The sequence below is a fragment of the Balaenoptera physalus genome (assembly GCF_965194825.1).
Source record: "Balaenoptera physalus genome assembly, chromosome: 15".
Lineage (NCBI taxonomy): Eukaryota > Metazoa > Chordata > Mammalia > Artiodactyla > Balaenopteridae > Balaenoptera > Balaenoptera physalus.
In genome coordinates this window covers 87,739,834-87,767,065 of record NC_138894.1, presented here as the reverse complement: position 1 = coordinate 87,767,065, position 27,232 = coordinate 87,739,834, and the positions used below count along the sequence as shown (strand labels likewise).

General features: G+C 35.7%; 1 long non-coding RNA gene across 1 annotated transcript; it reads right to left on the bottom strand.

The window, feature by feature from the left end:
• Positions 1-12,349: 12,349 nt before the first annotated feature.
• LOC309643630 lies at positions 12,350-22,311 on the bottom strand. The gene is made up of 3 exons (XR_014253913.1): positions 21,631-22,311; positions 13,467-21,280; positions 12,350-13,149 (listed from the first exon to the last, which is right to left on the bottom strand). It is a non-coding gene; the product is annotated as an uncharacterized lncRNA (long non-coding RNA).
• Positions 22,312-27,232: the final 4,921 nt, after the last annotated feature.

Genomic DNA, 27,232 nt, shown 5'->3' with positions numbered 1-27,232 from the left:
CATAAGGGGTGACAGTGTTAGAGGCGGCATGGATGAAAGAGAACACAGAGTAGAATATAGGGAGATTGAGTTGACCACTCCAACATCATTTCTTCTGTGCTAACCACCTTTGCTCTCTACTTGTTCCTAACCTGGCTCCTTCAGTATGGCTCTGCTCAGATCCTGTTGATTATTTAAAGACCATGCTAAATTCGCACCTTTGACAGAAAGGCATTCCATATCACCCCTAGTTAGAACTACTTCCTCTGCCCTATATTTTGAATCTATTCTGTTTTCCCCTTTGAGTTTTTATCACAGTTTATCTTATGGTTGTGTGTTTGTTTCCTTCACTAGATTTTAAGTTGTTGAAAACTAGAGACTTAATTACTTTTGCATCTGTTGGAATTTATCACAATACGTAGAACATACTGACTTTTAAAAATTATCAAAATGGTTCTGAGTAAAGTATTACACATTTTGTAGTTTGGAGGCAGAATTGGAAGAACAGATATAAGACATACTCTAAATGGCAAAGAAAAAAAGAAAAAAAAAGTTGAAATATAAGGTCTTGGTGTACTACTAACCTTCAATGGCTGTTCTCCAACTTGAGTGTGCATCAGAATTACATTGAGGTCTTATTAAAACAGATGTGCTGGAATCCATCCCCTAAATTCTGATTTAGTAGATTTGTGGGTAGAGAATGTGAATTAGTATTTCTAGCAAATTCCCACTTGATGCTGATGGTCCTTGACCCCCAACCACATATGAGAACCACTTCTATAGAAGATCTTCCATCCAGAAGGGCCACATTTTTTCCTTTCAGAAATGATGGAGCTATTTGTAAGCCTTTGGACCATTACATGTACTTGTAAAAACAATAGTTGAAAGAATATAAGCAGAAGTTACTTGAAATTCTGCCCCTCTCATTATTCATGGTTTTGGACAAAACTCACTACCCTTTAGAATCCTCTTCTTTTAAAAACTGAATCAGTAAACCTATCTAGTGGGTACATTATGAAGATCTTGGAGACTGAAAATATAAGCTAAATGAATGTTACAATATGAGGCATGTTATAAATTCTGAGTAAACTGTAGCATTGCCCAGTGAAATTGGAGCCAAGGCAACCCTACTCAGGAAATCTCTGCTGTTTCCACGTTGCATCTCATCTTTTTTTGTTTCCATACTGTCTTATTTTCAGTGTTCTCAGCTTCTATCCCAGAATTTTGAATTTCCAATTTTACTCTGTGATTTGTCTTCTTTTTCTTTTCTTTTTTTCCCTTCTTCCTTTAACTCTTCTGTCCTCCCTTCCTTTCCTTCTTTCTTTTTAAAAAAATGTCTCACACTCATCATTGGAGTCTGCATTCTTTGAGATCATTACTGGTGAATACTATACAAATAACTCTATAAGTAATTATATAATAATTAGGAGAAATCCTCATATAGATTGTCAGAAAAGAACCATATATTACATATACATATCAATACAACAATATACAGATTACCCTTGAGCAACACAGGGGTTAAGGGCACTGACGCTCCACCCAGTTGAAAATCCAAGTATAACATAGTTGGCCCTCTGTATCTGCCATTCCACATCCATTGATTCAGCCAACTATAGATCATGTAGTACTGTATTATTTCTTATTGTAAGAAATTTGCCTATAAGTTGACCCACACAATTCAAAACCCTGTGTTTCAAGGGTCAACCATATCCCAAATCTTAAATCACTCGTGATTAAATATTTGTCATTTTCAGTAGGCTTGACATTTTTAGATCATTAAAAGTCTGACTGAGATGTATCATAATAGCTGCCTATTTCCTTTCTATGTTTCTCAGAACTGTTCCTATTTCATTTTCTGACCTAAAAGCTTATGAATCTGTCTGATGTCCAATGGGGTATATCTCAAAGGATTTTTAGATTAGAAGTAGGTGTTTATTCTTTTCAATTCCCTGTGATTATTGCATCAGTGAACATGGTGTACATATAAGTAAAGCCCAGAGTGGACATTTTCTAGAGAAAAATTAAAATTTGTGGTATGAAATCTAAAATATGACACAAATGAACTTAATTATAAAACAGAAATAGACTCACAGACCTAGAAAACAAACTATGGTTTACCAAAGAGGAAAAGGGGGGGAGGGATAAATTAGGAGTTTGGGATTAACAGATACACACTACTATATATAAAATAGATAAATAACAAGGACCCACTATATAGCACAGGGAACTATAATCAATATCTTGTAATAAACTGTAATGGAAAAGAATCTGAAAAAATATATATGTATGTGTATATATATGTATATACATTTATATGAATCACTTTGCTGTACACCTGAAGCTAACACAACATTGTTAATCAACTATGCTCCAATATAAAATAAAAATTTAAAAAAAGAAGAATATCTTTAAAGTAGCAATAACGAAAATACTAAAACTATGGGATAATAAAGCTTTTTTAGACATGGGCAAATGTGCACCTTAAACAATTTGACTGATAGTTTAGGAAAGGTGAATATAAAATAGTTATGCATTCAAAGAAAAACTTATAAAAAGAGAAATAAAATAAAGCAACCTATAAGAAGAAAATCCTTTAAAAACAAAAACTGGTGAACAATTAAAACCATAGAATTGATACAGCAACAGCTCTTTCAAAATTTATTTATTCAGATGATTTTTTCATTTATCCCCTCAATAGAACCAATAAAATAGTTAAAAAAAAAAAAAAAGTAAGCGGTACGAGTGTCCTTGTTTCACAGAATATTAAACCTGAAAGAATTCTTAGATGTTGCCTTCTTCAACTTCTAATTTATTTATCTTGGAAAATCAAAGCCTAGATAGAGATTATAAATTATACAAGGTCAAATAAATTTAGGCTTCTATTTTGTTCAGTTGGTCACCAACAGCTTTGAAATATTAACATGTTATGATATTAGCCCTGAAAGTGGGGACTTGATGTTCTAGAGGACACAACATTTGCAAGAACAGCTTGGGTCAAGAGCCAACCCTCAGATCATTCAATTGTGGCTAGCGTAGGGCTTACATTGGATACAATGGAGGAAGGGACAGTTCCCAGAAGATCCATTGTGTCCTTGGAGAAGGGAGAAGGTGTTGGAAAGAGAAAACAATAGATGATCTCTCTGGTTAGTGATAAGCTTTGGCAAATGTGATTTCCTTAGTTGGCACCAGATGGCAGTGATTAAAAGCTTACATTCCTTTAATTACCCTGTGAACTCTTGTAGTGGTAAAACTCAAGTTGTCTATACATTAGTACTCAGCTTGGGCTGTAAGGGTAATAAAATTCAGTGTTCTTTCATTTTAGCAGGACCTCAAAAGATTTTATCCTTTGAACTTAAAGACCAAATAACACTAGAACTGGTGTTATGTAAAGGATGATATACATACACACATATACATACACACATATATCTATATCTACATCTATATCATCTATATCTATACTTATCTATGAAATTATGAATCAGACCTTTTAGAGGTAACTGCTTTTATACTCTATCTCATAAGGGCCCCATAAGCTTTATCTGTATACTTCACTTTGAGGATTTAAAAAACATACCTAGATGTATTGTTTTAATTAAAGAGTTTAGAAAGACAATGAAAGATTTATTTTGAAAATCAGTGTCCAAATTACAGCAGAAATTAAATATAGCTCACTAAGTTATATGTGTGCACATGCACACAGAGGTACAAACAGATATAACTATATGCTTGCAATGTTTAATGACCAATTTTTCCTCAATAGAGTGCTTATAAATGATTCTCTAATATTAACTGGGTTAATAACTCTTGTGGTCTAGATATTGTTTGTTTACTTCCTTCCTTGTTTGGTTTTGGGTGTTTCTATACCATCTTTCTATTTGTTTCAGATCCCCTTTGGTCCACAATGAACTATTCTTTTCTTCCATAGCTCATGTAGTAATTGTAGAGAATGCAAAGTTTCTCTTTCCTCATTCAAAACCTCTGTCAGCTATATGTGAATACTAAAGTGGGAATGACCCCTGACCCTGAATAGGATGTGTTGGTGGGCACATGCACACATGAGAGTATAGTTGAGGTGTCAGGAGGGTGCTGGGAGTAAATGGCTTCCAGGCTCAATGACAGGTCATATTCAGCAGATAAAAAGAGCAAGGAATTGTGCTCCAGGTAGCAGAAATAACACACACCAACATCCTGGGTAAGAAGGGGCATGTCCAGTAAGTAGTAGGTGGTCAAACATGTGAGTCCAAACATCATGAGATAAATCTTGGTTATGTATAAGTATTTTGGATTCATCTATATTTGAAGAGTAATCTAAACTAAGGTGAAATGAAGAGGACTTGGAATAGAATTCTGAGAACATCAGAATTTAAAAGATAGTCAAAGAAAGAAAGTAGAAATTCATAAAACTCTGATCTGAGGATGTCTAAGGAAAGATCTATTTCCAGAAGAAGGGAGTCGTCAGCAGGGTCATATTCACCAAGAGGTAAAAGGTCAGGATTGAGAAACTTCCAATTTAGCAAAAAAGATGTTGGTTATTTCACGTCTCCTCCTGTTTCTCATTCTCCTGGCTTAGCAGGAATATTTAAAAATGGACTGCTCTTGCCATATTGGTTTTATAATTTGATCCTCTGCAAATATAAATTACATTGTCAGGGGAGGCCTTGGAAACCACTTTGTTGGCTATTTTTAATCATATGTACTAATAATTATAGTAATAAGAAAACAAATAGCTACTACTTAATGAGCATTTACCATGAGACACATATTGTACTTAGTGCCTAAAAGAGCATGGTCAGAAATCCTTACAACAATGCTGTGTTTTACAGATCAAGACACTGTAATGAATTTCTAAAGTTCATGTAATTGCAGATTTAGGGATCTATGATTTGAATTCAGGTCTTTTTGATTCTCAAGGGCTTAGTCCTTGGAGCTTCTCACTTTGTTTTTTTTTCTTTTTTCTTTTTTTATCTACTCTCATTAGTGTTCTTCACCTTTCTCTCGTCTTTCAGTACCACCTAAACAACTTCCAGATTTATATCTCTAGCCCAGACTCTTCTCTTGAGCTACCTATATGTTTATTCAGTTGCTCACTTGACATCTCTAGTTGAATGTCTTAAAGAGATTAAAAAAACTTAACATACCTAAAGCTGAACTTCTGACCTTGCTCCCTTTAAATCTACTCACAATCTTCTCCATTTAAGTTATTGGCAACTTCCTTGTTCTATATGGTCATGATGAAAACCTTGAAGTCAGTTTTACTCCTCTTTCTTTCATACCCAAAATAAAATCCATCAGTAAATTCCTCCCTGAAAACGTATTCAGAATCCAACTACCTCTCCCCACCTCCACTGTTCTCATCTAAACCACCACCATCATTTCTTACCTGAAAACATAGTAGAAACATAGTAGTCTCATTTTTTCACCCTTTTAGCTCTACACTGTGTTCTCAACTCAGTCACCATAGGATCTTTTTAAAATATATATTTAAGCATGCCATCCCTCTATTCAAAGCCTTCCAGGGGCTTTTGATATCTCTGAGAATAAAAGCCAAAGTCCTTAGTATCATCTATAAGGCCTCATATGCTATGAGTCTTCCAACTTCCTTTCTTACCTCATCTTATCTCATGTTACTCTCACCCTGGTTCACTATTTGCTACCCCAGTGGCCTCTTTGCTCTTCTTGGGCAACAAGCATGCTTCTACTTCAAGGCCTTTGCACTGGCTGTTCCCTCTGCCTGGAAAGCTCTTCTCACGATATGCATAACTAACTTTCTCAATATCTTTAAGTTTTAGTTCAAGATTCTCCTATCCAGGGAAAAGAGAGCCAAAAACAAAAATATGGAGACTTGAGAATGTGTCTTATGTTCAGATAGTATGATTAAGTTTGCAACTTATCCTCCTCCCTCCCCCATAATAAAATATAACTGACCATTTAAGTGATCCTCCCTTTCGGGCACTGACCAATTTTACAAATTTTTAATGATTAAAGACAGTCTCAAGTCATTTATAAAACTTTCAAAAGGAATTTGGACACATACACAGTCTTCACCACAAGCGTTACTGTTCTACATGGTGTCCTTACACTACATAATAACATCATTGTAGTTTTCCTAATCATGAATATCTCTGAGGTCTTAATGAAAGCAAGATTTAATCCCTTCATTTTGGTTGCTGTATACAGGATGGCCAGGAAAGCTCAACATTGCTCCTCAAAGAGTGGGAAACCATAAACTAACATTAAAACCTGTGAATTTCTTGGTCTAGATTCCAGTGGTCTTCCCAAGGGATCTTAGCGTACAGTAATTCATGGTTCACATTGCTCTTTATTTGTCTGGATGAACTACATTTTATATATTTTTAAATGCTGTATCCTCCTGTTTGGAAAGAAGAACACCAAGGCTATTATTTACGTGAAAGAAAACAATCCTTGGATTTTTTGTGGCTTTCCTCATTCCATTAGTCATGCAGAGCAAGCCCATATTGACTGGAGATTGGTGTGAGCAGCCTAAATCTGTTTGAAGGTGTATGGTCTATGTCTCCAAATCCCTAGGCCTCAGGTTGAAAGTTCATTATGCTTTTTCTCCCTGCCTTTACTTTTCTAAACAAAACTTTATTTGTTTTTCTTTCCTGAATTGTTTGTACTCAGACTATTCAATACTTGAAATACTACATAAGGCTAAGCAGGTATGATAGCCAAACCGGAAGATGACATTTACCCTGATTTATCTGTCATTTGGAATGTCAACACAGATATTAATTTAAAAGCACCACCACAACCCCACCGCAGGGGGGAAAAAAAAAATGCCTGTTGAAACTCAAGGACAATAAAGGCCAAAAGTAGAGAAGGTCTAGCTATGGTGAAGTAGAAATAGAAAGGACTGCCTTTGGAATCAGAAGATGTAGTTGGCCTCCTAGGATTCTTGTCCTTTTCTGAGCACATTGAAAGTCTTCAACCTCAGTTTTCTAAAACAAGAAATATGTCTGATTATCTCTCACCTATTCCTTACACCCATGAAATAAGCTAAAGTATTATGAAAAAAACAATGGCCTTTGATGTGATAGTGGGAACTTGATATATTTCAGTTTTACTTTTTAAATGGTCTCATCATAAGATCTCTAGATAGGAAAGTGCAAAATCTTTTATAAATTCTCATCTCTCTCTTTTACGAATATTATCCTTTAGCATATACATTGGGTAGTTAAAATGCCTTTCCATATATAATTGCTTTTTATGATGTCCACTGGTCCTACTTCTGTGTAGGCTTCTATATAGTTGTTGTGAAATTGTTTTCCTTCCTAATTTATGCTGTGCTTTAGGCTTGGAAAAAAAGCAGAATTATTTTAATACCAAAAGACCAGTCAGACAGGAGAGAAACCAGATAAAAAGTTAAGAGAATTTTATTTATGAATAGCAACATCTAAAGTAATTGGAAGTAGGTACTATAAAAAGAGTAAGCTTAGTGCTAATGAAGTTAATTTTCAATTGAATATGAAAAATAATGAAGAGTGAGTAGAGTGTGAACTATTTATTAGGCTGTGTATAAGAAGCATTTTGTAATCCACTTTGGTGTATCCTCTGTTCTTAGAATAATGCCTATGACAAAGTAAGTACTCAATAAATATTTGTTGGACAACTTAATAAAAGAAAAACATTTGAAGTGCAAAATTATAAATGCAAAAAAATTTTTATAATTACAAAAGCGATACTTTCATTATAAAATGTTTGCATGTACAGCAAATATAAGTAAATGAATAAAATTACCCTTGGTCTTATGTGTATTTGAATTTTATATCAATAGATTACAGGCTATTATCCATATTATCAATGAGTAATAAACAATTGATCATACACAAAGCCATTACTAATATAGGCTGTAAAATTTCATATGATTATTGTATTAATTATCATGATTATTACTAATTGTAATGATTGTGTTTTCTTGAAAGTTGAGATTTTATGTTAAACAAAAATTTAGTCACAATAAAACATGTGCTATATGAATCCATTCACATTTTTTAAATACAATTAAAAGTTTAGAAACTTCTGGAAGACTTCAATCCAAAAAGTTAATCATAGTTTTCACTAGGGAGAAGAGGGGCATTGGAAAGCAAATAGAATGAAATGATGGTCCACTTTATATTCTCTGGTGTAAGATTAACTTTTACACTCTTGCAATTACAGTTCCTTATAAAATTTAGGCTTATAAATAAAAATCAAGGGCTGATCATTTGCAAAGAGTCATTAAATAGACAATTCTTATGCCTCTTGGATGAAAGGGAAAAAAAGAGGAAAATAGAGTGAAAATTGTTAGTAAGAAATAATGAATGTAATCACAGGAACATAATGTGTTTTAAATTTTGTGATAGAACATTTTGTGCCATGTATGTAAATACTTTTTAAAATCGTAATAAAATGTAAGATTGTCATGAAAAATATACATTATAAAATTTAATTCAAGAAGAGGTAAAAAAACTAAATAAACCAATAAGAATTTAGAAAATGAAAAAATAAAGGTAGGCAAAACTTGACACACAAAGAAAACTAGGCTCAAATTATTTCACTAGCAATGTTTATCAACTTATTTATTAACAGATAACTTCTAAGTTATTTTCATTGTTAACCAGCATAGGAGACATGAATCTATTTTTCAATGGAGCTTTTTCATTTATTCTATGAAGCTGGCAAGATTATTCTTCTAAAAAATCAAGTCAATCACATATAGAAAAATAAAAGCAAATTTTCTTCAAGATAGATATAAAGGTCCAAAAATAGTATCAAGAATTACATATTTAAAGTGTACCATGATTAAATAGATTTACTCAAGATGATATGAAGTAGGAAAATTGTTGATGTAATTCTCTATTTCAAAAATGGAAAGCAGTGAATGTATGATATGTGTAAAATAGGCATTTGATAAAATTCAACACTGATTTAAAAAAAAATTTTTTTAAACCATTGGCAAACTGAAAATAAGAGAAACTGTCTCACCTGATAAAGAACATCTATTATAAAACTATAGGGATTCATAATTAAGAATAAATTTGCTATATCTGCTACTATTTATTCAATATTGCACTAGAGGACCTAATTAACATACAGGTAAGGAAAATAAATAGGAAGTATAAGTAATGGAAAGGATTTGAGACCTTTCTGTGAAATGCAGGCAATGTGATTTTCTACACCAAAAATTCAAAAGAATCAAAAACTTTTAGAACTAATAATCTAGTTTCCTTGTTTGGCAAAAAACAAATCAATATACACAAATCAATAGTCTTCTTTAATACCGTAACATCCAATTCAAAAATATAAATGAAAGATGGTTATAGGCATAATAGCAGCAAAAGCTGCAAAATACCTAGGAATAAACCTAATAAGAAATAAAGAAGGGTTTTAAATTACTTATAAATCTTTACTTTAGGTGATCAAAGAACAATGTATAAAAGGAGAAACATGATATGCTCCTGGATGAGAATACTCAATATATTAAATGAGTCTTCTTGAAATGATCCTACAAACTCTAATATAATCCCAATTAAAATAAAATGGATTTCTAATAGTTTGATAAGCTGTTTTAAAGATTATCTGAAAAATTAACATATCATAAATGCAAAGAAAATTTTTGAAAAAAATGAAAAGGAATTTGCTTTTCCAATATTTTAAATGCAACAAAAATTAGGCTAATTAAAACTAAATATATATACTGTTTCCTTCTTTTATTATATATGTATATACTATTATACATGTAAGAATAGACAGATGATAGATAATTATGTATGTAAGATAAAGCTGACATTTCAAATCTGTGGGGAAAGATGACCTGTTTGGTAAATTACTTCTAGATATTTGCTATCATTTAGAAAATCATAAAGATATCTCTTTACTTCATACCAAAAGCTAAATAGTATCCAATAGATTGAAGAACTATACGTGAACATAAATAAGTAAACAGATCCCTTGGAATTATAAAAAGAACGTATATAATATTATTTTTATAATTTTAGAATGGAAAAGGTTTTTCTATGTAGGACCTAAGTCCATTATCTCTAAAAGAAAATGCTTATGTGAAGTTATAAAAACATAAAAGCTTTTATACAACAGAGACATTATAATGAAAGTTAAAAGACAAATGAAAAACTGAACAAAAATATTTAACAAAGAAATGATTGATATCTGGAATAAAAACTTAAACAAGTTGATGTGTTTACAAAAACTAATAGAAACATGGACAAAAAACATGAACAGGCAATTCTAAGATAGAAAACTACAAACATGAAAATAGTCAATTCCTGTGGTAAAAAAAATAACTAAGTTAAATAACAGTGAAATATTCATGGGATATCATATTTTGTTCACCTGATTCCTAAGAAAAAAGCTTAAAAAAATCAAGTTTAGATAAAGGTATGAAAAATGTGACTTATTATCAACTGTTTGTAATAGTTTAAATGAGTGAATTTTATTTGGAAGTTCAGTTGTTATTATGTACAATAATTTAAAATACATATATTTTAAAATATTGTCATATACATTTTTGTTTTTTACTGCAGCATCATTTATAATAACAGACATTGGAAACAATCCACTTGTCCTTCAATAGAAGTTGTTTAAATTAATTATAATATATCCTTATTAAGGAAAACTCTGCAAGGACTGAGAAAAAGAAAATAGAACTGTATGTACTGACAGAAAGCCCACCAAATACACTGGTCTGGGAAAATTACTCTGTTTTGAATCCTATTCCTAGTTAACTTTTGTTTTACATAGCATTTTAATCAAGCTTATTGTACTCTTATTATACCGAGTTTGCGATAACATCAATTAGTTTTCATATGTTAGTTGAGGAATTAACTTTTCCTTTACTCTCTTTCATTTTTCACCCATCTTTACTCTTCCACACTTACACAGAATTTTGTTGATATAACCTGGGATCTGAGAGCCATATTAGTAATATTAGGTACCAATACTTTTAAACCGCATTTCCAATAATTGTTTATAATTAACTCTGCTCAGTCATTTCAATATTATCTTTTCACCAGTCCTTTCTGTTTCTTATCTTTTAACCCCACTTTTTCCATTATTTAATTTTTTTATTCAGCATCCAGTTAGCCAATTTCATTTTCATTTAATAGTTTGTGAACTGATTCTTAGAGGTATAATGACTGAATATTTGCATATCTGTGGCATTTTGTTCTATTTCTTTTTTGCAATATAGAATTTTTAGTGTACAAACTTTTTTTTCTTAACAAGCTCTGTAGATTTTTTTTCTTTGTTTCATGTTTAGGAAGGGAAGTCTGGAGCTAACTTCATTTTTGATAGTTTTTTTTTCTTTTGTATTCAGTTGATTTTTAAGTCATCAGAATATTTATTTCTTGATCACTTTTCATTAATTTATTAAACATTTTATATTCATGGAATGAAATATTATATTACTCAGCAATAATAAAAATAATGAACTTGCTGTACTTACTAACGTGGATGGCTGTTACAGGACTAATATCAAGTGAAAGAAGCCAAATAGGATTCCATTTAAATAAAATTCAAGAACAGACAAAACTAATTTATGTTGATGATGTTAACTTGAGGGCACCTTCTCGGGAGATGTAAATATTGTATATCTTGATCTGGATGGTATTTACATGGACGTACATGAATGTAGCAAATTATCAGCCTGTACACTTAAGATTTGGGAAAATGACTGTATAAACTACATCTGCTTTTCCAGATGCCTTTTGGATTTTGGAAACAAGGCATAAATTTGGTTGTGATTTGCCCACCAATTTACTGGGGGAACCAAAAAATGCCAGGTTTTAAGAGCAGCTCAGTGGAGGTAATTGCCCTCCAGCTGATTCCAGCTGCAGCAAACCGTCTCAACAACTTTTGCTCTTCTAAACTTACATGTCCAATATTTCTCCAAGTGTCAACAGTAGAATAGTATGCTGTATGTATCATATGACAAGTTTTTGAAGCAAAATTTCCTAGTATTGAAGCAAATGTATAACCTCTTGGACAAGTAACTGTTGTCCTTTTCGAAGTAGTTCTTGGATTCCTATTGGGTTTTGGTAGAGCCTAAATTAGGTTCAGACAAACAATTCCCCACCCCACCCCCAGCCTCCCAAACAAATCTGGCCTGTTTGTGAAGAGCCCAGGAGCTGGGAATAATTTTTAAATTTTTAAAGGATTGAAAAAAATTTAAAAGCAGAATAATATTTTATGATATGTTAAAATTACATGAAATTCAAATCTCAATGTCTGTAAATAAAGTTTTATTAGAACACAGTCACATTCATTGGGTTACCTATTGTCTGTGGCTGCTTTCACACTGCCACAGCAGACGTGAGTTGAGGCAACAGATAGTATAGCCCATAAAACCTAAAATATATCCTACTGATATGTGGCCCCTTATGAAAGAAGTTTGCCAACCCCTTGACTAAATGCTTGGTTATGGGTCACCAGGTAACTATGGTAACTAGGCACATCTTGGGGGTTACCTGATTCACCTGGGTGTAGACTTGAGCATTCCTAGTAGCACTCCATTATCAATCGGAAGTGTGTTTACAGGACCGGGATCATGCAGTTCTGATTTTGCAAGTAAATTGCATGAGCTGTTTCACATCTCCAGTGTTGTACTTATCTGCAGAGTGTCTCCCTCCAACTCACATTTATGGCCTTCTGGCAAGTTAACCCTAAGTCGTTAATTCAGGACAAAATTAAATCAAGTCTGGTTTACACATGGCTCTGTGGACTGTTATAGCCTTACTCAGGGGAGATAGAGTGGAGAGGGAAATGCTCCCCACTGAATAGAACTTTTGAAGTATAGCTCAATATTCACATTTGTTTAAGAAGAGATGGATTGAAGTAATAACCTACAGCCATTCGTTGGCAGTGGCTAATCATCTGACCAGAAGATATGTGGACAAAGCTCTTCCAATAGGCTTAAAATGTAAGAATATTTATGTCCAATATGATTGCTGATCAAAACCAAAATAAAACAAACCAACTAACAGAAAGAAAAATGTTCTGGAAAGGGAATTACTACCCAAATGGGGTGGGTGTGGGTCAACCCTGTTCTCTAACCACCCAACTTGTTTCCCAATAAGTTCAACTAAGTGGCTCTAGCAGCAGGGACTGAGGCTGTTTATGTGTCCACAAGTTTACCTCTTAAAAACTGACCTGGGCTTCCCTGGAGGCGCAGTGGTTGAGAATCTGCCTGCCAATGCAGGGGACGTGGGTTCGAGCCCTGGTCTGGGAAGATCCCACATGCCGCGGAGCAACTGGGCCCGTGAGCCACAACTACTGAACCTGCGCGTCTGGAGCCTGTGCTCCGCAACAAGAGAGGCCGCGATAGTGAGAGGTCCACGCACCGCGATGAAGAGTGGCCCCCGCTTGCCGCAACTGGAGAAAGCCCTCACGCAGAAACGAAGACCCAACACAGCCAAAAAAATAAAAATAAATAAATAAATAAAAATTTATTAAAAAAAAAAAATGACCTACCTTTTTCCACTGCCAAGTGCACAGTCTTTCATTTCAGCAACCAATCCTGAGCCCCAGGTAGTCTATTATGTTCTTGCAGGACCAGTCAGCTACCTAGTAGTAGATTGATTATATTTGACCCCAGTCATGGAAGAGGTAGTTCTCACTGGAAGAAGCATTTAACTGTCTTTTCATTTGCATTCCCTATTCCTTGTATTTCTAACAATACTATAATTCAAGGACCTACTGGATGCCTTTTATACCATCATGGTCTCTCATACATGGTGAATTATACAATATTTATTTTTTCAATATACTCACTGAATAGTTTAAAAAAAGACATTGAATGAAAGCATTATAAAACCCGTCATCCTGAAAGAGCTGGCATTGTATAATAGCAGGATGGGATATTAAAGATCAGTTATGGTGCTAGCTGGAAAATCACCTTCTTTCCTTCAGGTCACAGTGTTTGTTTAGAACTAGTATTCAATATGCGGTGCTAATTCTCCCATAACTATGAATTATGGGACAGGTGAGTAAGAGGTAGAATTGGGAATGGCATCTGTCAACATTCCTTCTAATTAACTACTTGCATACTTCGTGCTTTTCATCCTTGCTTACACTTGTTTCTACTGGTTGACAGATTTTAGTGCCAAGGGAAGAATGCACACACCAGGGGATCCAATAACAGTTCCACTGGTCCTGCTAGACTACGTCAGTTTCCTCCTATCACTAAGAAAGCAAACTAAAACAGGGATTATGATATTGACTAGGGTGATTGAGTCCAGCTCTCCAGGGAAAATGGAGTTGTTGCTGACTCATGGGGGTCGCAAAGAGTATGAATGGTATATAGAGAATCCCCTGGAACACAGATCAACTCCTAGTATTACTGGTGTTAAACTTAATGGTAAACAACTTCAGTCCTGTGTTATTAGGACCCCCAAGGATTCAGACTCATTAGGCATAAAGATTTTAGTCACTAAACCACAGGTTGTGTCTGAAGAACCAAAGTACTGGCTGAACTTGAAGAATATAAGGGGAAAGTATATGAAGAGAAACGTCATAAATATCAATTACAATATAGTGGACATTTGGACATTTAAGTACTATAGCATTACCTATCTTTCCTTCCTTTATGGGTTAATTACATACCTATATAATTTAACTAATGTATTCTTTTGCTTTCAACACCTTCCAACTATTTGATAAAGTATATGATGGTGTTAGTTACAGGATATTATGGTAAAATCACAGAGAACTACCTATAGGAGAAATAGATATTGCCAGGATGTGCTGAACTTGTAGCTAGGTGGAATAACTGATGATAATTTTGAAATGTCTTTCCTCATGGAGCAATTTTATCAGGGGTAAGCATTTTTTTTTAATTGCAGAATGGAAGGAAATGTGTGTTTGGATGTTTTTCACTAAAGGAGTGAAGAGTATTGACATTTGTCAATTTAATTGCTCAGCGTCAAACATCCTTTCTATCTCAGCTGAAGCTCTAAATAGATGGGAGTCAGAAGCTGAAAGAGGAAAGATATTTACTCTCCCTTCCTCCTGACAGACCATGGGTCCATGACTAACCTACAGTCAATCACTTGTTTCCACCCAGGAGGTTGAACCTTGTGAGAATGACAGAGGTGGAGAGTCTGTCAGAGGTTATCTTCAGCAGCTGTGGTGGAGTCAAGAATTCAACCATGAGAAGGTGAGTGTCCAGGAGCAGCAACAGCATTCCAAAAGATGTTATTTGGGGTATAATCTTAGCTCTGTTTTTCCTCCCTGTTTCATGCTTGAAACAGGCATGCCAGTCTGTTGCTCGGCTTTGTGAGCTACCTAGTTCCTTTTCAATAAATTCCTGTTTTGCTTATATTAGCCATCATATTCTTTCATTTGACCTCAAGATTTCTGCCTCATTCAGTGGATCTGATGGATGAGAGTCTGACAGCGACAAGCATATAGAAAACCAGGGCCACTCTCAGTAGCTTGCAAAGAGCCTGGGTCTGGAGTTCAAGAGGAGATGGTTTATTCTCAGAACTAAGAACAAAGAACAACTTTATAAACTCAGGATGGGGCCACTGGTTTCTAGGCCAAGGACTTATGCAGCAAGATAGGAGAGGGTAAGACATGAAATGACTAGAATGTATCCAGCATTTTATGTTAAATGAAGCATCTTCACATTGATTACATTTGATCATTCCTTTAATCTAGTGGTTTTCAAAGTATGGTCCCTGGGGATCCATTTTCAATGGGTGTGTAAGATCAAAACTTTTTGTATAACAACACTGAGAAATTATTTGCCTTTTTCACCGTGTTGACATTTACTGGTGGAGCAAAAGCAATTGTGGGTAAAAATATTGACAGCTTAGCATGAATCAAGGCAGTGACACCAAACTATTCAGTAGTTGTTATAGTTTTCACCACCATGCACTCTCAGGAAAAAAAGAAAAAAAGACAATTTTGCTTAAGACTGTCTTTGATGAAGTGGTAAAAATAGTATGTTTATTAAACATCTAACCTTTGAGTATGTAGCTGTTAATATTCTGTGTGATCAAATGAGAAGTACACTTAAAGCTTGGGTTTCTAAGCTTTCCACATTAGTATCTCAGTGATTTATTTTATAGTAACCCCTAGATCAAAACAGACAAGCAAACAAAAAAAATCTACCATTTCCATTTTTAAGTAGTTAAGTCCAAACAATTTAGTAGGCATTTGAAAAATTATATACATATAAACAATAATATTGTTATGTCATTCATAGATGACAAATACTTACCAATGGGATGTGCCTATTGGTCACTGCATCAATTGTTCAAACCCTGGAATCAGATTGGATGCCACTCTCCTTTCGTGTTGCAAGTGAATTTTTCCTCAATGTCCAACAGATGTTGTGGTGTTTTCCTTGAAAATATAAAATAGCCTTTGGCGTTCCTGTGAGTTCTTGGTGGTGCTTTAGCGGTGCTTCAGCATGCAGTTTGGGAAATGTGGGCATAAAGATATTTCTGCTACCTATCAACGTACAATGGTCAGCTCAAGGAAAAGCATTTGTATAATTGCTTGAACTGCTGGTTAAACTAGGCGCTTTTTTCATGGAACACCATTTTTACTTGAAAAAACAACTGAGAGAGAATGGCTATTCAGGTTTGAATATTTGGCAGATGTTTTCTCCAAAATGAATGAAGTGAGCTTGTTACATCAAGGACAACAATTGATTGCATTCTTGGCCGATGATAAAATTCAAGTTTTCAGATAAATATCAGAATTTGTAAAACTTGTATATACCACCATGGGTTTGACAGTTTTTCAGTATTAAAAGACTTCTCTAATGAGATCTGTAGTGATATTAATAAATGTGATTTTTAAAGTATTGTGTATTGAAATAGGTCAACGTTTAAAAAATCTGCATAACTCAGTGAACTGGTATTTTCCAAATAACCAATGTAACAAAAAAGATATGTGAATAAAAAATCCATTCCAGGAGCAAATAGAGAAGTAGATTTTAATTCCCCAGATTATAAAAAGTTCATTGACGTGGTTTTAGAGTCCATATTTCAACTAACCTTAAAGAAGCTACTACTTCTTCAGTTTTAGTGTAGTATCAAAGCAGAATGTCCATAATTATCTGAAAAGGTTATTCAGATAATCCACTCTTTTCTAACTATATGTCTGGAGAGGCCAAGTTTTCTTCGTGTATTTCAACCAAAAAAGAAGATAGAATGTAGAAGCAGCTATGAGAATTAGTTGTCTTCTGTTAAACCAGACATTAAAAAGACATTACAAAATGTAAAATAATGCCACTTTACTCATTAATTTTTTTGAAAAATAGTAATTTTCATAAAAATATTGTTTATGTTAACATGTAATGAAGCTCTCATTTTTAAATGAATTAATATATTTTTTAAAATTTCTCTAGTTTTGACTTCTAGTTAAATATTAGTAGGTGAAATTCACATTTAAAGAAAAAAAAAAAAGCTCTTTGTGGTCACCAATAGTTGTTAAGATTTTAAAGGGTTCCTAAGAACAAATATTTGAGAACCACTGCTTTGGCCTTTTGGATTAGGCAGAGAAAGGTTCACTACAGATGAGGAAACTATGCTCATCAAGGTTAAAAGAACATGCCCAAGGTCACAGAATGTAACCAGAAGAAGTGTCAGAATCTGGATTTATGTTGTTTCCCTGTGTTTTACGTTTTTTGTATGGTTTAGGAAAAAGTAAAAACTTAATCATACAAAAATAGGACAAGAGTGCAGTTAGAGAAACACAAAACAAGGCCAGCATGGATGTAGCAGCAAGAGCTACTTATTACTGAGTCATTGACCTTGAGCTCATAACATCTTATTTATCTAAACATTCTAAAATGGAAGTCAAAAAGCTTGAGTTGTGTGAACATAGTGCTATGGGAGAATAGAGCTAATCAGGCTTTTCAAGGGTAGGTAAAATCCTTTCAGAACAAGGATATGACCTGGGACTCTGAAATGAGGGTCATACTCTCAGCAGAGAGGCATACCCTCCAAAAACTCATTGGAAATAGCCAAGTGGAGGAAGTATGTATTTGTCTTAAAGGCTGCCCTTTGACAATATAAATGTTGAAGCCATAGTCTGTCTTCATGCTTTCTTAACCCCTGGAAGTCTCTGGGCCATTCCAGCAAGGTCTTGGGCTTGTGTTAAAAGGTGATGGATCATTTCAGGACATCATTCCCAGCCAGAGTGATCAACTGTGACGGGCTATTGCTTTTTAGGGCTTCCTCACTGTTAGCTGCTAAGTAGTAAAAGACCCCTCTTAACATTGTTTTTAAAGTTGTTTATTATTTATTTTTTATTTTCGAGGAGGTAGAAAAAGGAAGAGGTACAGGAAACACATTATCAAGGGAGTTCAAAAGCCTGAGTCCTTTTAGCTTTCAGAATAGAAGACATTTCTCTAGGCTGGGTTCCTATAAAAGAGACCTGTTTTTGTTCTTTGCTGGATGTAACAGGGAAAACTTAGTCCTGAAAGGTTTTCTGGGGCTATCCTATTATTAAAAAATCAATAGCTACACAAGATAGGGCGTTAGGCCATATTATGGGACCTAAATTACCAATACCCTTTAATGTCTATGGAATCACTGCTATTACTAGGCAATCTATCTTGGCTTTATTACCTCTTTTACTCCCTGTTATACATAAACATAGCAGCTCCGGATACATTCAGAAAGATGGGTTTCAAAACAAATGCCAACATTCAGAGAAAATCTGAATAGCCAAGAACATAGGATTTGTATTACTGGGCCCATATTCTAGTGGGGAAGACTAAATTGTGCAGGGACGCCCAAGTTCATGCCATTAATATTTTCAAACAAGGGCTTGCTGCTTTTAGTTATCAGAGAAGACTCTCTGTACATAAACAACTAAATGTTGGAAGAATAACTAAAGAAGATCAAGGTAATGTGAGGCAAAAATTCCCTTTTCTAACAATTCTGTCTCTAGTGATTTCTTACAGAAGTTTACCATGGTCCCTAAAATTTCACCATTGTTCATTCCTAATGTAGGCTAAAAATGAAAGGTTCCCGTTAAATACCAGCATGTTCCTAGCAAAATGCTTACGTGTTAGCTGGGAGAGAGAATATGAAATCAAGATGAGGAGGAGGTAGGGAGATTGATGTTGTAGGAAGATAAATCTTACTGTCTATAGGAAGTATTGGGAGTTAGGGAGAGATGGAAACTGCATTAATGAACTACTGTATAGTTTCTCCATCGCTATGGTTTGAAATCAATTGAGGTGAACATTTGCTCCATGTGGGAAGAAGGCATATTTTTTACGTTTACATGGGGAAAAAACATATTTATCTCTGTCCAGATGTAGATATGAACAAAGGGAAACTTAAGCAACAGACTTAGCCTCAAGGTTTTTCTATTATTAAAGCTTCTATGTAGCCAACATCTGGATGGAAACGTACATAGCAGCAGAAGAGTCTTTAGCTCCCAACTCTGTGAATGCTGACTAGGGAACACACATCTAGTCAGAGGGGATTCCTCCTTCTCCAAAGTCTCTGCTGCAAACTATAACTGACTCAAAACATATCTAAGGTATTCAACTGGCCTTGCATCAATGACATCTCTATATTTGCTTATTCATTCATTTGTTATTCATTCAACAAATATTTGCAGAGTATACCTACTTAATATCAGGCTCTGATTAGTGAGTAAAGTTTCCACATGGACATATGGCTGGGAAGGGCCAGATCATAGAGGGCTTTTCAAGCCTGAAGAGCTTGGATGTTAGCCTAGACACAATGGGAAGCCACTGGAGGATGTTAATAAGAAGAATGACATGGTCATATTTTAGTTTTAGGCAGATCATGGTCACCACACGGAATGAGATTGTGGGGAAAAGCTTGGAAGGAGGGAAAATTGAGAGGCTGTTGCAATATTCCAGGTAAGAGGTGATAAGGTTTCTAAAGTAGACAGAAACAGTAGGAATAGAGAGAGGGCCCTGAGCTGAGGAATAGGGACAATAAGATTTGGTGCTGGATTACCAATTCAGGACCTGATAACCCTTGGGGGCCATTGCCCTGTTGTACCTATGCTAACCGACTGTAGCTGTAATAGTGCATCTTACTTAATTCTAGACCAGAGTTTGTCAATCTAAGGTATATGGTCAAAAATGGAAGGGGGACTTGAAGGACACAGAGCCATTCTTTCCTGCTCCCCACTCTGAGATGTTACACCTTCCTGTTCACACTCTTGCACACTTCACCTTTCAATAACCATCCACAACTCAGCAGTTCTTTCCCATTAGCAAGTATGTGGGAGATCAGGTTTCTTTCTTCCTCCCTTTCTCTTTCTCTCTCCCTCTACAGCTTAAAACAGAACAAATAACAGTCAGAGAACATTGACGTCAAGCATAAGAAGCTGTTGAATGCTATTCTAGACTTTATTCTAAAACTCCCAAGGCTACAGGTTATCGGGCAGTAGATAGTCTGGTGTCATAAGCATATCACATCCTCTCTAGGATTCCTTCCATTCTAACAACGATTTTGGCATTTTGTTATCTAAACATCTGGCCTAGTCAAATAATAGGTGCAAGGGATTCTGAGAGATAAAAGATGGTCTTCTGAGATTTTCTGATGTCTTGCGTATGATTGGTGTAACTAAAGTGGACACTGCTGCAAGGAACACTAGGATGTCAATTAATAGTGTGATGAAGAATAGAAACAGGCTGTGTCTGAGTGGGTTGGGCTTTAGAAAACTTGCTTGTGGAATCTACCCTCAAAAGCCAGGTCCCGACAATGTTCTAATACATGTTATCCAGGGGTGAGTTTTTTAGGTCAGGGTTATTGTTCAAAGAGGTCCAACCTATTTTGCGATCAGAGCAGCAGAACAGGTAACAGGGCTTACCAGACGTGTGAGGGAGGAGGAGAGTTGTTGTTTCAGGGGATTATATATCAATTTAAAACATGACATTAGTATACAGGAAGATAGGGGAGGGAACTTTTTTCCCAAGGGGAGGCACTGGCAGATGCTGATCTGGTTTTGGGGCTCCAACCAAGCAGACTCTCATCCTAGATGAGAAGTAGGTACAATTCCAGTTGGTTGCACAGGGCCAGGAGGTGCATGGGACATGTAAGATTCATCCCAAGCCCTCCAGATGTTAGGTTCAGGGCAGCACAGGTAACTGCTAACCCAAATGTTGCTGGAGACTCTTAATGCACACCCTGTTTGGGGCAGAATTAACTAGAGATATTAGCAGGAAAGAACTTGCAGGTAAAAGCTGCATTGAATTCTCCATCTCTTGAGATACCAATTTTTACCGAAGTCCAAGCTTTATGAGATCTCAGTTCAGCTTTGTTTCTGCTACCTTTTTATTTTTATTTGTTTATTTTTTTTTTTAAACTTTGTTCTCATAGAATTTTTTTTTTAATTAATTTATTTATTTTTGGCTATGTTGGGTCTTCGTTTCTGTGCGAGGGCTTTCTCCAGTTGCGGCGAGCGGGGGCCACTCTTCATCGCGGTGCGTGGGCCTCTCACTGTCGCGGCCTCTCCCGTTGCGGAGCACAGGCTCCAGACGCGCAGGCTCAGTAGTTGTGGCTCACGGGCCTAGTTGCTCCGCGGCATGTGGGATCCTCCCAGACCAGGGCTCGAACCCGTGTCCCCTGCATTGGCAGGCAGACTCTCAACCACTGCGCCACCAGGGACGCCCTCTGCTACCTTTTTAAATAGACATATTCTGACTCTGAGCTTAGCAATAAACTAACTCATTCTCATTTTCTTTGTTGTCATGCATGACACACATAAATGCAGATTATCCAACACAGATGATAGATCGTGCCAACCAGATGTGACTGAATTCTCTACCTTTTATGGGGACTAGATTTTATTTTTATGACCTTTTGAGGAGGTATAGAGGGACATGGAGGGAATTAAATATGATCAAAGCCATAACAGAGACTTTTTCTAAACCCCAAATGGTTTCCAATTAACCACTAGCCCTTAAAATAGGTGGCCTATGACCATATATAATTTCTGTTGAGATACGTGCACTGATTTTTAGTGTACAGCTCAATGAATTTTTATAGATATGAATACCCTTGTTACCACTCTCCATATCAAGATAATACATATTTTCATCACCCCAGAAGGGTTCCACAGTCTCCCTCCAAGTTAAGCTCCCCTCAGAGGTAAGGCTTATTCTGCCTTCTATTCTTGTATACCAGTTTTGCTTATTCTTGAACTTCTTATAAATGGAATAACAGTGTGTAATCTTTTGTGTCTGGCTTCTTTCACTCATTGTGATATCTTTGTGTTTAATCTTTGTTTTTGTGTATATCAGTAGTTTGTTCTTTTTTTGTTCATTTTAAATGATTATACCACAATTTATTTATTGTTTTGTTTTTTTTTTTTTAGCTGTGTTGGGTCTTCGTTTCTGTGCGAGGGCTTTCTCCAGTTGCGGCAAGCGGGGGCCACTCTTCATCGCGGTGCGCGGGCCTCTCACTATCGCGGCCTCTCTTGTTGCGGAGCACAGGCTCCAGACGCGCAGGCTCAGTAATTGTGGTTAACGGGCCTAGTTGCTCCGCGGCATGTGGGATCTTCCCAGACCAGGGCTTGAACCCGTGTTCCCTGCATTGGCAGGCAGACTCTCAACCACTGCGCCACCAGGGAAGCCCTATTTATTGTTTTTTATGTTGATGGACATTTGGATTATTTATGATTTTTGGAGAATATGAATAAAGCTACTATAAACATTCTTGTACGTGTCTTTTGGTGGATGTGTGCACTCATTGATCTTGGGTATATTCCTAAAAATAGAATTGCTATGTCGTAGTAGAGATGGATGTCTATAGCTTTGTTAGATAATGCAAAAGTATTTCCAAAAGGGGTGGACAAATTTACACTCCCATCAGAAATGTGTGCAAGTTCCAATGCTTTACATCTTCAGTAACATTCAATATTATCAGTCTTTGGTATTTATCCATTCTTGTGGCTGTGTAGTGATATACTATAGTTGTGCTTTTAATTTGCATTTCCCTGATAACTAATGAGCTCTGGCCATTTGGATATTTCTAATTATTCTATAATAATTTGAAGTACTTACTTGAATTATTCTCAATTTAATAAAATTGGACTGTCTTCCTTTTTGTTACTGATTTATAGGAGTTCTTTATATATTCTGGATATGAGTTTTGTGTTGGATATATATTATGACTCTCTTATCCTTATCAATACAGTGGCTATCCACTTTCTTGATGTCTTTTGATAAACAATTTATTAATTTTAAAAAGTCATGTTTATCATGTTTTCATTTTATTATTAATGCTTTTTGGGTCCTATTTAATAAATCTTTGCTTAACATGGTCTTCTGATAGATGGCTGAATTAAGATACACTTTCTGAAAATTGGAAATTCTGATGAGTTTAACTTTCTATTTAATAGATATTAAGCTTTTAAATTTGAAGTAAATATAATTTACTCAAAAAGTGCAAAAATAGTACCCAAAACTCCTATACCCCTTACATAGTTTCTAATTGCTAACATTCTACCACATTTATGCTCTCTCTGTATGTGTGCCTGTTTCAATGTGTATTTTCGAAAATACAAGAGTACTTTCCTACATAACCACAGTAAAACCATATAAATCAATAATTTCATATGATATTACTATCCAGTACACAGACCAACCCCATTAAAATTTTATCAATCATCCCAATAATGGGACAATTTAGACAAACTGGCAAATAAACAAACCCCATTTTTCCTCTAGTCCAAGATATAAGTCGGGTTCACAGCCTGCTTTTAGTTGTCTTTAATCTCCTTCACTCTGGATTAGTTCCTCAATCATTTCTTGTCTTTCATGATAATATTTTGAAGAATAGAGACCAATTGTTTGGTAGACTGTTCCTCCTTTTTGGATTTGTCTGGTATTTCCTTATAATTAGATGGAGGTTATGCATTTTTGGCAAGAATATCCCAGAAATGATACTGTATCTTTGTGCATCGTATCAGGAAGCACATTATTTTTTTAATTGAAGTATAATTGATTTACAATATCATGTTAGTTTCAGGTGTACAGCACAGTGCTTCAGTTTTATATATTTTTATATATTCCCTTTCAGATTCTTTTCCCTTATAGGTTATTACAAAATATTGAGTACAGTTCCCTGTGCTATACAGTAGATCCTTGTTGGATATCTATTTTATATATAGCGGTGTGTATATGTTAATCTCAAACTCCTAGTTTATCCTTCCCTCACCCCCTTTTCCCTGTTGGTAACCATAAGTTTGTTTTCTATGTCTGTGAGTCTTTCTGTTTTGTAAATAAGTTCATCTGTATCATTTTTTTAGATTCCACATATGAGCGATATCATATAATATTTGTCTTTCTCTAACTTCACTTAGTACGATAATCTCAAGGTTCATCCATGTTGCTGCAAATGACAATATTTCATTCTTTTTTTTATGGCTGAGTAATATTCATTTGTGTATATATACCACGTCTTCTTTATCCATTTATCTGTCAATGGACATTTAGGTTTCTTCCACGTCTTGGCTATTGTAAATAGTGCTGCAATGAACATTGGGGTGAATGATCTTTTTGAATTATGGTTTTCTCCAGACATATGCCCAGGAGTGGGATTGCTGGATCATATGGTAGTTCTATTTTTGGTTTTATAAGGAACCTCCATACTGTTCTCCATAGTGGCTGTATCAATTTACATTCCCACCAACAGTGTAGGAGTGTTCCCTTTTCTCCACACCCTCTCCAGCATTTATTGTTTGTAGACTTTTTTGAAGATGGCCATTCTGACTGGTGTGAGGTGATATATCATTGTAGTTTTGATTTGCATTTCTCTAATAATCAGTGATGTTGAACAGCTTTTTACGAGGAGGCACATGATGTTGACTTGCCCCTTTGCCAGTCACTCTCTTGGTCTCCATTACCTCTTTGGCCTGAGTCTCCTCTCCAGCCCTGGCTGCCTCTTTGGCCCTGGCCTAGCCAAGCTTAGCAACCCTGACTTTTTGATGGAAAGGGAAGGAATGGGAACCAACTTATAATTCATAAAGAAAATAGAAAGAAAAAAAAGAGGAAGACATTTTTCTATATCATTTGAGCTTAATTTTGTTATTTTTTATATAGCCTCTAACAAAAATAATTTTATGATTGGTTAAATAATCAGCTTTAAGGAGGGATGGGTACTAATCATTGCATTGGACTTGAGATAGAAACATGGAAGAGCTGGCTGAAGATGCGCTCAGCATGAGTAAAGGGGAAGGAGGTAATATTTAGTGACCATCTACTCAAGACAAAGTACTTTTCATAATGTTTTCAGTGATTATCAATCCTGATAAAATGCTCTAAGGTAACTAGCATTATTTTCCTTTTAGTGATGAGCAAGCTGAGCTCCATTACCTGCTCTTAAGCTCACAGAGCAAACGTGTGACAGAGTCTGGATTTGAACCTAGTTTGTCTGACTTCAAATGTTGGCCTTTCCCCCCTGTTCCTAACTTTCTTACTCTAAAGCGTTGTGTGTTTAACTGATAAGTATATATAAAAGTTGAAGCATTAATAATTCTGCTTGTATTGAAGATTGACAGAACCTCAATGTCTAGAGAAGGTCAGAACATAGGAAGTGGTCCTGATAGAAAGAATGTATTGGGTTTTTAAGTTTCTCAGAGGTGTTTGGGGTCACCTTTGAGAAAAGATTTAGGGACTGCATTTCCTGGCAGGCAGGGAAAGAGGAGTTATTCCTAGCTTTGTTCTGCCAAAGGCAGAATCTTTGCCCATGGAGATAAGAATTTTTTTTCCTTGACTGTATATTCTTTATAGGAGGATAGATTTTAATGCTGGAGCAATTTCCAGTATCTGAGAAAGAATTGCTTGCTCTAAGCTGGCTGGATGCTACTACCTGTGGTGTTTTTCCCATTAAATATTATTTTATATGTAGCCCAATTGCCCTGTTCCCCAAAACTGTCCACAAAATAAGAGTACATTTCATATTTAATACCAAAATGATGATAATGTGATAACTCTTGCCTAATTGTCCTTCTTTATACTATCGTTCTTACTTTTTCTAAGGGTTCCCCAGAATTCTAACTCATGTGAGTTCAGAAAGGGGTCTCATGTGTTTTTCTGCTCAAGACTTATTTTCTTCTCACCACTGCCGAATAAAAAACAAGTCCAGGCTTAGTAAAAAGAGACTTTATTGGAAAGGATTATTTCAAGGATTACTTCTCCGATTATGTGGTCACAGTTATACTATTACAATAAGTAGAACTCTCTGATCACATGATCAGCAAGGTTTGTGATCAAGGTTAGGCAAAAAGAGTTTTTACTTTTATGGGAAATCAACAAGGCTAGATAAAACCAGGTATGTGGAAGTGGGATGAAAGGGTGGCTCGATCAGATAGCAGATTGTAGAATGTTTTACTCTGAGATCAGCCTGTTCTTGAGGGGGTGGGTTTAAGAAGAGGCTGTGTGCTGGCTCAGGACAAGGTCAGAATTCAGGGGCTTGTGGGGAGGAAAGAAACTTAATCAAAATCCGGTTAACAAGCATTTTGTTCTAATTGATGGGGGAGGAAAGCGTCATAGCCAATCATTTATGAGACAAAGAGTGAGAATTGAGAGGTTTGTGTTTGGTCTTGTGATATGTATACAAGGGTCTTATATCTGTGAGTCTTATTGGAGTCATTTGGGGAAGGATGTTTCTTTGCAGTAAGCTGTTTCCCAGAACACAAAAGAATGGGTGGGAGGTTTCTTAGCCAAGGCTATTTTACAGGACGGTAGTGCTAGGGTAAAATTTAACATTGTCACCACATTTCTGACACAACTGCTGGACATAATTGTCTTCTATGCATGCTGCTGCTGCTGCCGCCTTTGCTCGAGGCTCCAGAAGGGGACTCTTCCCTTGGCCACACCTTCCCAAGTATAGAGGAGAAGTTCTACTGATTCAACAGAGCACAGCTGAGACCAGGCTTTGGCTTCCAGCACGAAGGTATTAAAAGATGGGAGAAGAAAGAAGAAAAGCACATCACAGAGAACATAGCAACGTGTCTGGTCATGGTTATTTTTAGGTTTGGTTTCAAGCCCAGAGCACCCTTCAGTTCAAGGTGCAAAAGTGAGTCTTCATTTCCTGTCCCAGGACGAACCTCTGCGCGGGATGATGCAGTGGGATTATCCACTTCAATAAGGTGCAAATCCAGCCTCACTCAGAGAGTGACCTTGCCTTTGGGTGCCAAGTGAAGCTAGTAAGATAATCAAACCAACAAGACCACATTCCATAATGTCCAGTATCTGATATGCAGTCACTACTGAGCC